Source organism: Sinocyclocheilus rhinocerous, unplaced genomic scaffold (genome assembly GCF_001515625.1).
Source record: "Sinocyclocheilus rhinocerous isolate Xijiao unplaced genomic scaffold, SAMN03320098_v1.1 scaffold823, whole genome shotgun sequence".
In the NCBI taxonomy this organism is placed as follows: domain Eukaryota; kingdom Metazoa; phylum Chordata; class Actinopteri; order Cypriniformes; family Cyprinidae; genus Sinocyclocheilus; species Sinocyclocheilus rhinocerous.
The window spans coordinates 86,151-97,668 of record NW_015627245.1 but is presented as its reverse complement, the minus strand read 5'-3'; the positions used below and the strand labels follow the sequence as shown (position 1 = coordinate 97,668).

The following is an 11,518-nucleotide window of genomic DNA, read 5'->3' as shown; positions in this document are numbered from 1 at the left end:
CTTTGGCTTTCCATAACCTTCTGTTTCAGACAAGTGGAAAGAAAACATTCAGTATACGCTTTTAAGTGTACTGTACTTGATCTATTTGTGTCTGTAGATTTCCATTATAAAAGGCTGTTTTCTCAGAATGAGTTTTTTTTCTCATGCACTTCAGCAGCACTTACATACAACAAACTTTACAGATTTTTTCCTACTGTATGTATACATATATGTATATTCTGAAGGTTTTTACAGAAGGGTTTGTTCATATAACATTTGCCTGATATTATAAAACATTTTATTTCTAAAAAAAAAATCCTAAAGACATTTATTATCCCCTGTTCACTCTAATATGTCAACAACAAAAAAATGAAACAAGATTTTTGAATCTGGCTTTATTCAGTGTTCAGATTTCTGTTCTGGAAATGTATGCAAATCAGTGCATATTTAATTAGATAATTCCTCATTTGCATATTTAAACATAACATTTCAGAAAACTTGTAATACAAAAATGCTTGCAGTTCCTAATGTAATCAATTAACTGAAGGAATATGGTGATTTCTGTTAGTTAAAAATTCACCTTCATTATCTTATCTAGCATATGGTAGAGACCAGAATATGGTAGAGATTTAGGGTTGAGCTCTTGTCTTTTGACTAGTAATTAACCAGATAGCAAATACAAAAACAACTTGGCAGTCACTGAACAAACACTTTAGCATCTGCATGAGCTGCATTATCTAGTTTTGCAGCGTTTGCATTTTCGAAAGAATATCTTGTTTAGAGCTTGCTGTGATATCAGGAATTAAAACATCGAAAATGTTCAATAAATATATTACAAAAAAAAAAAAAAAAAGGAATTAAAACATCATCTTGGATCGCAGTATTCTCATTAATCAAGCCAAACATTTCAGTCTGTATATGGTGATGGATGTGTTTGTTCATTACTGTGATGTTTGTGTCTGGATATTGTGCTCTTGTGTTGCCTCGTTTATCCACCTCATTATTTTAAAGGAGCAGTTCACCCAAAATGAAAATCTGCTGAATATTTACACACCCTCAGGCCATCCAAGATGTAGACGAGTTTGTTTCTTCATCAGGTTTGGAGAAATTTATCCTTCCATCTCTTCCTCAGCAATGGATCCTCTGCAGTGAATGGGTGCCGTCAGAATGAGAGTCCAAACAGCTGATAAAAACATCACAATAATAATCCACATCACTCCAGCCCATCAATTAATGTTTTGTGAAGCAAAAAGCTGTGTGTTTGTAAGAAATAAATCCATCAAGATGTTTGCTTCCAGCTAAAATATGAGTCCATAATTCATAATAACGCTTCATCCAGTGAAAAAAAGTCATCTGGTCTGAATCAGGAGAGAAATCTGCACAGACACTGTTTACAAGCCAAAACAGTCCAAAACAGCTCTAAACAAATATGTGGCTGGATTTTGATGTGAGAGACAACAGGAAATGGACTTTTTCACTGGAAGAAGTGTTATTATGGATTGTAGACTTGTATTTTAGCTGGAAGGAATGGTTTGAAGTTTAAAATGTCTTAATGATGGATTACAAACATGCAACTTTTGGCTTCAGCAGATGTTAACTGATGGACTGGAGTGGTGTGGATTACTTGTGGATTATTGTGATGTTTTTATCAGCTGTTTGGACTCTCATTCTGACGGCACCCATTCACTGCAGAGCATCCATTGCTGAGCAAGTGATGTAATGCTACGTTTCTCCAAATCTGATGAAGAAACTCTACATCTTGGATGGCCTGAGGGTGAGTACATTTTCAGCAAATGTTTGTTTTTTGGGTGAACTATTCTTTTAATATAAAAGTAAACACAAAATATGAAATACAGATTCACCATAAACAAAAAAAGAAAAGAAACGTTAATGCTGCTGCTTCAGGCTGAAGTGTGTCATTTCTTCTAGCGGCACCAAAGAAATTGCAAAAAAAAAATTGCAAACTGTCTTTTTTGATTGCACTGTCCCTTTTAATCGAACAGATAAATGCTTGAAAGTGCCACAGTTACACTTTTCACAATTGTTGACTCAGAATGTTAAATAATGGAGAAAGTATTTTAACATCTCATTTGAACACCCCTCAGATACTGAGGTCCTCAAAAGCTTGCAATTGCGACTGACTGTTTAATTGCTGATCAGTATGTGAAAAAAACGTCTTATATTCCAGTAGATCTTAAGATTCTCCTTCATCTGTTGTTGTAGTTGTTCTGTCGAGTTTAATCAAAAGCAGATGGACGTTTTTCTCTCATGTACATTATATCAGCACTTGTGAGGTGTCTAGTTTCTGTCTCAGCGCTCTGCTGAAAATATTGATGGCGTCTAGTTGAAACCGGTGGGTGGTGAGAAGCATAAAGCAGGTATTGATCGGTGTGTGTTAATGCTTTAATGAGAAAACATGCTGCATGACGTTTAGGTCTAGTATTGAAAAAGTAGTGAAATTGAGTTCTGTGACTTCAAACGTCAAACTTGAATAATCAGACTACAGATAAAGCTACTAATGATTAAATAAAGGTTTAACAAAAGAATTGAATAAATTAGATATTATTATAAATTATAGTCTCAGACATATTCATATAATATAATCATTAGAATACAGCCTAATAAAATTATTTGAATTTAATGTAATTAATTTCTAGATAACCTGTTGTATTGTTTAATGAATAATAAATAACAATAAAGGTTGTAATCACCATTATAAACAAGTGAAATAGATAAATTAGGTTCTTATAATCTTAAAATGTAATGTCATGATCTTTTCTGCTAATTTATAGAGAATCTCTTTAGTGAATAACAAATAAATGTAAAGATTAAAATCACCATTATAAACCAGTTAAAATTAATAAATTGCATATTTTTTTGTTTAATAAATAGAATGCAGTCTAATTAAATTATTTGAATTTAATTATAAAGCTTATGTCATCATTAAGTAACAATTAATAAATTATATTCTTATAATCTAATAATTACAATGCTGTTTAATTTTTTATTTATTTTATGTAATTATCTATTCTGTCTATATGTATAATTTCTAGAGAATCTAAATAAATAAATATATAAATTAATACTTAAATAAGTAATCATCACCATTACAAACAAGTGACAATTAATAATTTATATTCTTATTAATAATAAAAACTGTCTAATAATTGAATGTAATTATCTATTCTGCTGAATACAATTTCTAAAGAGTCTTTTCATCTATTTCTCTCAGTATTTCCACTCCTTTTGAATAATTTCCATGATTTTCCAAGTTGTTTGTGATTTAATCGATACGTTTTTATTATTTTGAAAAGCGCACATTGTTTCATTATATCATGGGGTCAAAAGTTGCCCTTTTTCAAATGACCACAATAATTGTTTTCATGCATCATCAAGTCCTCAGAAAGTGTGAACCAGTGTGAAAGAAATTAAAATATTAAAATAAAACAGACATATATCTAATCCACATGGACAGCAGTGATTAATCTGGATAAATCTTCCAATCTAATGCTACCGCTGGAAAAGAGCTGTGCTGTGAAATGTTTAGATAACAGTAGCTTTGGCAAGAGTGTGTGCTTGTTTTTATTCCTTTAATGCAAATATCTTCTTGCGTATGGAAATCTCACCCGCTCTGTTCTTCCTGAACACCTTATTATGCATGAGAGCCTGCCATAGGTCAGCTCTAAAAGGCTTTTTATTATGGTAGGAGTTTATTTATGGTGTTGCTATAGTGTTGCCATGCAACTGCCCCATATTACAACCAAAAGGCTTTGACCGCTGCAAATATATTGACAGCAATTATACAATAGACAAATAGTGCTTAAATCACATGGTTATATATCACTAGTTAATTCAGATTTAAAATAAAGACTGTGGCTGGTTAACAAAAGTGTAATGAAAGTACACTGTTTATATACTTTGGGCATTTTGAAAGAAAGTTCCAACTGAAACTGTGTATATTTATGATAACTTTATTGGCTGTATTGAATGCAGTGATCCGTTGCACCTGCCTTATTTCCTCACTGTTTGATTGTTATGCAAACAGTGCAATGCTTTTCCCAAATCACATTCTTAATCTATGTCTTTACCAGTAAAATACATCCTTAAAAAAAGATAAGGTAAGATAAATTCAAATGTATTTGAAATATTTTGTTTGTTTGTGTTTCTTAATTTTTAATAAATCTTTATTTATTTATATATTTTATTGAAATAAAATATACACATAAATAAAAATTAATTAAAAGTTATACTTATTTTTTATTTAAATATTATATACTGTATTATATTTATTGTTTTTTTTATTTTACATTATATATTTTATAATATTGTAATTTTAAATTTTATTTTATTATTTAATTGTTTATGTGTTTTTAAGATTTCTATTTTACATTATATATTTTATTTATTATTGTAATTAAAAATTTTATTTTTATTTAGTTGGCCTATAATGTTTAATTAGGTTATTGTAAAGTTATTTTTTATGATAATTTTATTTTTTAATATTGGTTTTATTTTGTATTTTACATGATATTTTCTGCTCTTTTTTTTTTATATAAATAGTCCCAACAATAACCTAAACTTCTGATGTTCTAAATGTCTTTTCTTACTTTCTATCAGTGCAATGATTCAACACAAACAAATAAATTATGAAGCTGATTAGACATTTTAATCTTCGTAAAAATCAAGCTCATGAAGCAAATCCTGCGTAAATGGAGACTTTATTCAGATGATTAGAATTTAAGGTCACCAACTTATATAATGAATTACATTTATATTCATCAAAAAGGTTTTTTTTTATTTAGTTAATTATTTTATTTTATTTATCTGATATATTGATAATCAATTCTCATTTTCAATGCTAATATTTTAATGACCATAACATTATGTGAACCCTTTCTACATGCATCTGACAGGAAGACAAATTATTATTTTCTCATGTTTGATCTGTATTTGGACAAAAATTGCAAACTTCAACATTTTCTGAAAGTTAAGCACTTCCCTAACAACCCATTTTTTAAAAAGCATTTTAGGTCCTGTTCAGATTAAGAGCCTTTTATAGTCAAGTCCAGTGCTCTAGTATGCCAGACTAAAATGTTTTCATGCACTGCAGATGCGTGAGGAGACAGTATTAGTCTGAATGTGTGATGTAGTTGTGTGTCGGTGAGGGCCGGATGGGTTGCGGAGGGTGAAGACGAAACTCCATCATGCATCTCTCCTGTCCTCTAGAGTCTCCCGCACATCTCTGACTCAATGGAGGGAAAATGCTAATGCTAGCTATGAACCAGGCCTGAGAAGAGTGTGTGTGGGTGTTTAAAGATATTCTGTGTAAAATTAGAGGTTGAGAAGCCAGCGGAGAGCATGGATCACTTTTGCATGGAGACTTTAGCCGAGAGAGTATCTGCCGTTTATTCAAACATACAGAAACTCCACCATTACCTCGAAAACTAAAATTAGATATTTATAAGATCATTGTAAAAAAGCTGAAATAAAATAAAAAATAAATATTAGATGAAAAACTTAACTTAAAAAAACAAAACTTAAAAATGTGGCCTTATAACTGAAAGAAGTTGAAGTACAAAAATTATTAAAACAAAAATAAATAAATACATAAAAGAATAAAATAAAGCTAAAAGGAAATGACAAATTTTAAATTAAAAATGACAAAAGCACATAAAAATGACTAAAACCTAAAACAAAATTTAAATGAAAAATTTAAATATTCAAATAAAAGCTAAATCAGAATACTAATAACAACTATACTTTGAAACAATTTTCACTCAGAAATTGCTTGTAAATTTCACAAATGATAAAAAAAAAAAAGTTAACACATTGCACGAAACATGAAATTTCCAAGTAGAAAGACTAGAAACACTAGAAATAGTGTTTTCTTGTGAAAGTACTCTAATAATATTTGTTTGATTTACAAACAAGCAAATAAATAAATAATACACATTTTTACAGTAAAAATGAAATTTAAGCAAGTTTCCTTTTAGTTTTTGAATTTAATTCAATTTATAACATAGATTTTAAAATCAATAAACTGCAACACTGCAACAGTTTTAAATAAATAAATTGCAACGTATTATAAACTAGATTTTAAAATCAATAAACTGCAACATTATAAACTAGATTTTAAAATCAATAAACTGCAACATATTATAAACTAGATTTTAAAATCAATAAACTGCAGTATATTATAAACTACAGTTTTAAATTAATAAACGGCAACATATTATAAACTAGATTTTAAAATCAATAAACTGCAGCATATTATAAACTACAGTTTTAAATTAATAAACGGCAACATATTATAAACTAGATTTTAAAATCAATAAACTGCAACATATTATAAACTACAGTTTTAAATTAATAAACTGCAACATATAAACTAGATTTTAAAATCAATAAACTGCAGCATATTATAAACTACAGTTTTAAATAATAAACTGTAGCATGTTATAAATTAAATTTTTTAAAACCAAAAACTAGCAACATATAAACTACATTTTTAAATCAATAAAATGCAGCATATTATAAACTAAATTTTTTAATTAATAAACTGCTGCTGCGTATTATAAACTACAGTTTTAAATTAATAAACGGCTGCATATTATAAACTAATGTTTCTCATGCAAAATTTGCCTCTATGATGCTAGAATGTTATGAGTGGTTGCTATGCGGTTGCCAGGGTGATCTGAGTGATTGTATTGTAATGAGTGAGTGTTGCTGTCAAAAAGAGCTCAGAAGAGCCTCTGGTTTATTCAAATCACTAACCCTGAGTATAAACTAGTTTTAGTAAGTAACAAAAGATTGTCGGTGTGGTCATGGTCTCTCCACATGCAGTGAACATCCTCCTGACAACGGGCCGATCAATTCACCTCAGAATAACCATGCAGTCTCCTCGCGGCTCACTCCAGATTTCCCCCGCTCTGACTGACACTCGGTATCGGATGAATATTTCATGGGCGCAGAAGAGAAGGTGATGAAAACAATGAATAATGTTAAAGGCCGTTTCCTTGAGGACACACGCGGGATCTTTTTTAAAAGGGGAGAAAGAAATGAAACAGTTTCTGCTTCCAGATAAGGAACGGGCTAACGACACGAGCAGACGCTTCCCATTCATTCTCTATGGGCGGCTCGCGCTGGGGATTGTGGGATTGATGGTGTGGTGAGAATGTCAAGAAAAGTGCACTAATGTTCAGCTTTATGCAAACGATGCAGCCGCTGACGTCTGTCATGAGCGTTTGGAAATCTGATGCTGCTGGATTTACTGTCTAAATCACATCATATCACTGTAGTTCAATTACAGTTTGCACAAATACATCATAGACTGTGGCTGCATGGGATAATAAAAGAGTATTGAATTTACACTGTACATATATTTTGGGCAATTACAAAAAAATTTTTTTCAAATTGTAATGCATATATATAACATAAATGTTTTGACGACATTGAATGCAATCTTACTACACCTGCCTTACCTCCTCGCTGACTGGATGTTATGCAGACACTGTATTTAGATAATGCCCATGATGCTTTCTTACCTTTGTATTAATGCTGAATTTAACAGGTTGCTGACACTAATCTGCAGGAATATGATTTGATGAACCTTAAACAGGGCATGACTGACAGAAATCACATGTATATGTGTGCTGCAGTGAAGATGCACGGATGCCCTGCGGTTACATGAAGATTGATGTTATTTGGCATTGTGATTTCATTTTTTGAATGTAAAGAGGTCAAACAGAAGGACAGAGAGAAGACTAAGCAAAGCTGACATGTTGATGTGCAGCTGGTAATGAACATGTACATGACATGAAGTACAGTGTGCTGAGTTTGAGGCTGGCTTGTGAATTGTTTCGATCCCATTTTTCATGCTTTCCTTCAAATTTTCTATCTGTAGTTACTTGCCTGTGCAATAAAAGACAACAGAGCAAATGTTGGAGTCATCTTACTGATTGCTTTAATATTAAACAAATATAAGATAATAATATGAGTGTCACGTTCGCTACTGTGAGGGAGCGAGGAACGAGGAGACCAGGAGTACATCAACAAGGAAGCAAAGGAGGTAGACATATACAATACCGGACCAAGAGCTAAGAACCGGGAACACTTTAAATACACAAGACATGACGAGAAACACCTGGAACTAATGAAACATAATAACATGAGGGAAAACACAGCTGGAGACAAATGGGAAACAATCAAGGAGCAGGAACAGGAAAACCAAATAAGAGCATGGAAACACATGGGGAGCAAAACATACAAAACACGGAACAATGAGAGGTAGGCCTTTAATAATTTAAGATGTTTATGATGATATATCAGAGAAGCCTACGATCAGTCAGCTCCTAAGAGAAATACAAAACTTGTGGTAACTGAAAAAAAAACAAGTTGACAAAAAGATTGAATCCAAAATTTGGTAATATTATCGCATAACGAGAATTTTATAAGCACTTTTTAAAAGGTTGGTCATTTTTGACCGGGAACACCAAATATTCATTTTTGATTGGAATTACCAATAGTGTAACAAAGTGGGGGGAAAAACACACACGCAAAAAAAATAATAAAATAAATAAATAAAATAATAATAATAAAATTAAAATAAATAAATTAAATTAAATAGTACAAATAAAATGTAAATAAGTTTTTAATTATTATTATTTATTTTTTTTATTATTATATCCTGAGAAACGTCAGTAAGTTTCAGTCCAATGCAATGATATTATCATATCTTAGGGGGTGGAAGAGGAAAATGTTTGAAACACAACATGAGGGTTAATTAATTTTGATGTTTTGGTAATAGTTAAGTTCCCCTTCATTAGGTAGGGTTGAAATCCTAACCTATACAGTTTTCTGGTTTTTAGGTAATTGGCCATTGTTTTCAAATAGTTCAGATTGTCTTCAAACACCTTTCTACTTTTATAATATGATGCATTTATGATAAAATGTAGCGCTCTTACACATGCAACAAAAATGCATTAAAACTATAACATGATAATCTGTTGTCATTACATCTGATACATAGAAAATGACTGTAAGCACATTATGGTGCAGGATATGAAATATAAGTCTGTATTGGTCCTCGTGTTTCTAGATACAGCATTCTGAACAAGCAGCATCCAGACGTTGATGGATTGTTTGCCGTATGCAGCCAGTGGAGACATTAGCAGGATGAAGGATGGACACAGACCCGCAGCCTGACAGAAACCTGCTGCTGATCATTGATCGCTCATGACGCTGAGGCATTACTAGGAGTAATCAAACTCATGCAAATCGGAGGTTATCAGTGCAACACACAGTACTAATACTGACCTGTGCTTTTGGTACGAATCTTATTGGGGCTGTTTTCATAATGTAATTCAGGGCTATAACTAGTGTCAATGTTTTTATTTATATTTTGAATGTGTTTTTCGTTTTTATATGTTCTTTTTTCACTTTAATTTTAGCTAAAGGTTTTTAGTTAATCTAAATTAAAATGAGAAATGTTGCAGTGGCTGAAATCAAATAAGTTTAAAGGTGATATATCATGAATATCTGACTTTTCCAGGTTTTAAGTGCTATAATCAGGTCCCCGGTGCATCTACCAACCAAGGAAACGTGAAAAAGATTAACCCAGTACTGCACAGACGAGCACAGAACACAATTTACAGTCCTAGCCTCAGAGGAGACAAGAGAGCAGTGGATTTATTGATTTATTTCATGTATTGCTGCTGCCACACAGATCTAAAATAAACATGCGATTTATTTCCCAGCTGTTTACCTTCACAGACATAACTGACTTTTTGTAACTCATGTGTGTTTTTAACGTAAACTTGTTTTGTGTGTGAATGAGAACTTAGTTTAGTACTCACATGCTGTGACAGCCGCTTTCTGTCCGTGTGCTTCGGATGTGTGCGCTCAGAAAACCGTATATCAGAAGTTTAAACTCATATGGTTTAAAACGCATGATTTCAGTGTGATAAACATGATAATTAGAACCAAAACATGTTTTTTAGCAGGTCCAAGATGTAATGGCGCAGCTCTATTCTGGAAAAGGGGGCGGGGAGCAGCAGCTCATTTGCATTTAAAGAGACAGGCACGAAAAACCGCGTGTTTCTGCTTCCACTCAAAATAGGCATTTTCAAAATTATATAATAAATGATCTGTGGAGTATTTTGAGCTGAAACTTCACAGACACATTCTGGGGACACCTGAGACTTATATTACATATTGTAAAAAGGGGCATAATATGTCTCCTTTAAGGTTTTTATTTTGTATTTTATTTTAGATAAAGTTTATTTCAACTTACAGTTGTTCATGGTTTTAATTTGAATAACCCTGGCTGTAACCAGTGTTTATTATCATTGAGATACTGTTAGAGATTTTAGTAATATTTTGAATTAGTTTTTCATTTTTATAGTTTTTGTTTTCATTTTAATTTTAGTAAATGTTTTAGCAATTGTATTGTAGCAATTATTATTTTTATACGTCTATATCATTTTTATTAAAATTTATTTCAGTTTTACTTTTAGTTAATTTAGTTAATCTTAGTTAAGCTAAATGAAAATAAGAAATGTAGCTTTGGCTAAAATAAAATAAGTTTATCAGAATCAAGAGTTTTACTGGCTCATGTACAAATATTTGGTAACAGAATCTTCCAGTCTTTATAGAATTACAATAAGCAGACACAGAATTGGAGAAAAATAACATCATTTACTAAAAAATACAAACACAATAATGCAAATATGAATATTAAAACTGTATATGTACAGTGAGCACTTATATACAAGTAGAATAGGTATATGCACTTAGATATGAGTCTATACAGGACGTTCAAATGTGACTAATTTTATGAATATCATAAGAAATAAACATGCATTGAATATTGCACAGAAGCTTAGACACAAAAACACTTACTTATAATATTTCATAGTGGTTGATCAATAAGGGGTTTTCAGAGACAGAATCTTAAACATTAGGAGACACTCTTGATGTAATGCTTTAATACAGTTATAGTGAGCGCCCTCTATAGCTTCTCAAGAGTACGTGCAACATTAAATCAAAAAGAAAGAAAAATAACAGTTGAGATCTTTTTAATATCTCAGTTGTTTCCCAGACAGCAATTAGATTCAAAGGAGAGCATAACTAATGTGTAAAAGCACAAGTAACACTGACACACTGAATATGCATTACCTAGACTTCTCATCCGTATATAACGTGTTGTTTTTAATCGTACAGCTCACAGTAATCAAATATTTATGGCTCATTAGGTGGATACTTGTTATCTGAAGTTAATTACAGTGCAGTTTCTGCAGTCCCTCTGGAGAAACCTGGTGCTTTGTTCACAGTTCAAATGGGTAAAACTTCAATAACTTCCCTTATGATAGAGTCTGTGACCTTTAACCCCTGAGAAAGACCCCGACTGCTCCCCGGGCGCCGCAGCGTAAATGGCTGCCCACTGCTCCGGGTGTGTGTTCACGGTCACCATACTTGGCCACATGTGATGTCACATCACGTCACATCATCACGTCACATAAATACCAGGTACACACACACA

At 31.8% G+C, this 11,518-nt stretch overlaps 1 long non-coding RNA gene across 1 annotated transcript; it reads left to right on the top strand.

Moving 5' to 3' along the window:
* The first annotated feature begins 622 nt into the window (after positions 1–622).
* LOC107725069 (uncharacterized) lies at positions 623–9,564 on the top strand. The gene is made up of 3 exons (XR_001638085.1): positions 623–636; positions 2,033–2,035; positions 9,492–9,564. It is a non-coding gene; the product is annotated as an uncharacterized LOC107725069 (long non-coding RNA).
* Positions 9,565–11,518: the final 1,954 nt, after the last annotated feature.